Source organism: Arachis ipaensis, chromosome B1 (genome assembly GCF_059453495.1).
Source record: "Arachis ipaensis isolate K30076 ecotype BB chromosome B1, ASM5945349v1, whole genome shotgun sequence".
NCBI classification, from domain to species: domain Eukaryota; kingdom Viridiplantae; phylum Streptophyta; class Magnoliopsida; order Fabales; family Fabaceae; genus Arachis; species Arachis ipaensis.
In genome coordinates, this window is record NC_142436.1 from 128001807 (window position 1) to 128007031 (window position 5225).

A 5225-nucleotide genomic window follows, 5' to 3' on the forward strand; every position below is an offset into this window, starting at 1 on the left:
GGTACCAAAAGTATTGTCCATCACATGAGTATGATAATACAGCTCGCGTTGTAGTTGTGAAAGATTAGAGGTACTCACTTCACTCTTGATTGCAACAACTTTTCCAAATTGTTTCCTTTCTCTGATCCTTTGTTTTCCTTCTCAAAGTCACGCAACGAAAAGTATTATAGACTGGATGATGGACGGATTTTGTGCTTCGAGTGCATGGAATCTGCTATAACGGATACTGGTGAATGCCAGCCTCTATACCATGCCATCAGAGATTATTATGAAGGGATGAACATGAGAATAGATCAGCAAGTTCCTATGCTTCTTGTGGGTAGAGATGCACTTAATGAAGCCATTGTTGGGGAGAAGAATGTAAAATTAACTATCAGAATTCACTCTTTTCTTTTTTTTCTCAATCATAGAATTAATTTAAGTCCTTTTACTCTATTTTCATTTATCTTTTTGCATGGTTTCCATCATTTGCCTGAAACAAGGGGTTTGTGCCTTTCAGAAGAGCAAACTATCACCAGTGTATGATTATTTAGAAACACTTGCTTGTTTATGGTTTTATCTTATTAGAATGTATTTATCAATCTCTACTAATCATGATTTTGTTACTATACTTTTAGGTACATAGATGGCCAAGAATGGGAGGGCATAGATTCATAGGAATGAGAACTCAACATCAAAAGCTGACTAGAAAATGTGAAGTTACAACTATTCTTATTCTTTATGGTCTTCCAAGGTAATTAACAAAATCATACATACACATATTGGACAACCTTGTAATAGTTGTTGACACTATTCACCTGACACAGGTTACTCACAGGTGCTATCCTATCCCATATTTGGGGCATATGGGGATGTCAAAGATGTGACAACTTATCCTTCTTTATCTGTTTACACCCTTGTCATATATCTTTTGAATACCACATTAACGATTTAAAATAACTGCAGATACGAAAAACGTCTCACAAAGGTCATCACATGTTTATTGAATTTTATGATGTGAGGGCTGCAGAAGCAGCACTAAAATCATTAAACATGAGTAAAAGGTGCTTGGCCTTTTTCAACTAGAGATCATGGATGGCCGATATCTGATTGCAAATCTGAAGGACTAAAAGTAATTATTGATTGAAAAAAGTAGAAGAAATTATACTTGTTTAATTTATTCTGCCACATTGCTAAATATGCTACTTTTAGACTGCTCTATTACTTTCCAAAATTTCACCGAAGATTGCTGGTGAGCCAATCGAAGCAGAGAGGCTATATGATGTTGTTAAATTTTGTGCTCTCATTGCAGGTAATAGACTCGTCTTGGCTGAAGCTAGATTATCTGAATAGTTATTGATTAGATACACACTTAGATAAATGCTTTCTCTTGCAGATAATAAATCCAGCGGAAACTTTTGGTGATATAGTTATTGATTATTGGTAAGCTATCAAATGCTTGTTCAGTATAAATTTTTGCATTCCTCTTCCTATCCCTTAACCCATCATTTGAATCTTTTAATATTTCTATTTGCTATATGCTATAGTTATGTGGAATGTACATCAGCCTCTTTGCAAGCTTTGGCATCATTTTGGAAATTATATCCCATGCATCGCCCAGAAGAAATAAGCCACTGTATTAAAAAAGCCACTGCATATATTGAAAGCATTCAAGCTTTGGATGGTTCATGGTTTGCTACTCCCTTTTTGGAAACCACTATTTTCAAGTTTTTTCTATTGATTTGATAGTTGATTTATGCATGTTGTGGTTTTGACATCTTGCTTTAGCATGAATGGAACTGTTAGTTTAGTAGACCTCTACTCAAATCTGCTTAACAGGTATGGTTCATGGGGAGTTTGCTTTACCTATGCCACCTGGTTTGGGATAAATGGGTTGATTGCTGCTGGAAAGAGTTATAGTGATTGCCCAGCCATCTGCAAAGCTTGTGAATTTCTACTGTCTAAGTAGCTTTCAAATGGTGGATGGGGAGAGAGTTATTTGTCTTGTCAAAACAAGGTTAATTTTACTATTTCTAAATGCTAATATCAATAATTTTTCTTCTTAGAATTTAGAAATCCCAAAAACTACGAAGCATTTGCTTGTGGGAGAGTCTTTTTCGAGTAGTGCATGCATAAACATGATAAAGAAGTTGATGAGATTATAACTTTCTAGGAAGTGTGTAGGAAGGAAAGGAAAGAGTATAAGACGATGAATTTTATGAAACTGATACAATTTTCATATAACGTATTGCATTTTGTTTATAAGTAACATTCAGTTAGAATACTTTATTACTTTCAGGAATCTAAAGGCTGAGAGTTATAGTTATTTTTCTCCCAATGTCTATTTTTCAGGTGTATTCAAATCTTAAAAACAATAGGGCTCATCTCGTAAACACATCGTAGGCCTTGCTGGCTCTCATTGCTGCTGGACATGTATATACAGCAAAATATTTGCTACTTTTGTGCTGCTGTCATGGTTTTGAACTGATTAGTTTATTATTGCACCAAATCCGTTTGATGTTAAGTTTAACATACCTGTGGCCAATTCTCCACCTGGTAGGTTTCTAAGCTATTGAATATCCTTCATGATGTTGGTATCTCTAGCTACCACCGCTTTGATTTATACTATTGATTGTTATTATTATTACCTTTATTATTTAAGCTTTTTGTACTTATTATTTTCGACTCCTCTGTCGCTCTGTTTCGGACTCAATCATCACTATCATTGTTGGACAATTTTAGAAAATGAGAAGCAGATCTTTGATGCTATCTTGGAAGGGAAATTAGATCTAGAAAGCGCACCATTGCCTTCTATTTCAGTTGCTGCAAAAGATTTGATCAGGAAAATGTTAGCCTATGAACCTAAGAAACGCATCACAGCTTCTGCTGCCCTTGGTAAATTTCATTCATTTCCAGTATGAAGCTAGCTATGTATCATAATGGTTACTAAGGTTATTCACATTATGAATATGAATCAGAACACCCTTGGATGAAGGAAGGGGGGGAAGCATCTGACAAGCCTATAGACAATGCGATTTTAAGTAGGATGAAACAATTCAGAGCAATGAACAAGATGAAGAAACTTGCTTTAAAGGTGCCTTTACAATTCCATTCTAAATGTGAAAAATCACTTGATTATAGTATATTATTTCTTGTGTGTGATATGACAAATACTTTATCTTTGGACATGGAAGGTGATAGCACAAAATCTTTCAGAGGAAGAAATCAAGGGCCTGAAACAAATGTTCAACAATATGGATACGGATCGCAGCGGCGTAATCACTTTCGAAGAACTGAAATCTGGTTTGTCCCAAATAAGTATGGTTAACTTTTACAAGGATGTTTAGTTATCATTGATGACTTTATTCTTTTTGTTGAACGATCATACTTTGTTGTTGATGACCTGCAGATACACCTCAAAAATGTTATTAGCTGCTATTGATGAAAAGCACAAGGGTACCTATGATTTTTTCTGTCTACCAATTGACTTTAAGGTAGAGAGCGCCTTTCCTATAGTCTCCATTTAAACCAGTGAAGCTTAATTAATCCTTTTCCCCTTTTGATTTCAGAATAAATGCAATGTGGGATACGCATTTATCAACATGCTGTCGGCATCACACATTATTCCATTCTATGAGGTTATTAGTTTTTTGTGCATATTTCTCTTTGTAACTAATGTGTTTGATTATAACTAATGTATTTGATTTTGCAGACATTTAATGGGAAAAAGTGGGAGAAGTTTAATAGTGAAAAAGTTGCTTCCCTGGCATATGCACGAATCCAAGGAAAGGCTGCACTGGTGAACCACTTCCAGAATTCAATTTCTACACGCTGCCAATGAGCTGTGGAACTTTGAAAAACATAATCTTCTTTTGTTTTTGATGTAGTATAGTTGAACAATACAGTGAGTTTATATTTTGAATCATAGTTGATGTATCAATACACTTTGTTGATGTATGGTTGTTACTTATTATTATAGTTGATGTATTAATATACTTTGTTTATGTTTTGAATTATATTGACTTGCTTGTTTATAGTACTTTTCTTTTAATTTGATAATACAATAAACTTGTTTAAATTTATATTTATTTTGTATGAAAACAGGTTTATTTTGCAATAAAAAAATCTAAAAAAAAATTCTATTTTATCCTACTGACGGATTTACAGACAAATTTTCTGTCTGTATTCAGAGTTTAGGATGGTATTCCAAGGCTCAAATTACTGGCAGAAAATCTGTCGGAAATCTATCTCTAATTACTGACAAAAAATTCGTCAGAAAATCTGTCTTTAATTACCGATGAAAAATCCGTCGAAAAGTTCGACGTTTCAGGGAAATGGAGGGGAGAATTTACCGAGGAAAAATCTGTCGGTAACTGGTAAAAATTCGCCAGTAATTTTTCGACAGAAAAATCCGTCAGTAAATAATTTTCGACGAGGTTTTTATAGAGGGACAAAATCCATCGGTAACCAAAAATCTGTCTGTAATATAGACCAAATCTGTCTGTAAATCTGTCTATATTAAGCCATTTTCTAGTTATGATGGATAACAGATGATGGAGCATATTTAACAAAAGGATAGTCTGAATTTGTGTAGATTCTATACATTCAATCTAGTCAAACTATTTTTATTAGTTGTCGTTACGAAAATAATTCTAATATATATACATCTAAGTCTAGAATTGAATACCATAGATATTATTTAAATAACTTAATTTTAATATTAGAATTTAATTATTTAATTTCAAAAGAATTTGAAAGTTACTCTCACTTTATTATTTATGAGTTTATTTTATCAGTAATATATTCAAATAATTTAATAAAAAATGCTGCTAAAATGATAATATGGCACATAATTTTGATATACTTTTAATCTATCAATAATTAAAAATTAAATTATTTAAAATAATAATAGTATTTTTTCTCGATAATGATAAACGTGTATAAGAAAAAAAAACTTTTAAATACGTATTCCACACAATAATTAATGTATATTGATATATTATATAATATTAATAAGCAATATTATTTAATGAGCGTATATATTAATATATTATTATGAGAAAAATAATATTTATATATTATTAAAATTAAAATATATATATTAATATTTTAAATCAATTAGTAGTATGAAGATATATAATTATATTATTAAGAAAAAGATAACATTTTAATTTATCAATAATTATGCTAAACATAAATTATATAAAGAGTAAAGGACAAATAGGTCTTTGACCTTTTTTTCGCAG

General features: G+C 31.9%; 1 pseudogene; it reads left to right on the forward strand.

The window, feature by feature from the left end:
- Positions 1-204: 204 nt before the first annotated feature.
- On the forward strand, positions 205-3875 carry LOC110266437 (uncharacterized; annotated as a pseudogene).
- The last annotated feature ends 1350 nt before the right edge of the window (positions 3876-5225 follow it).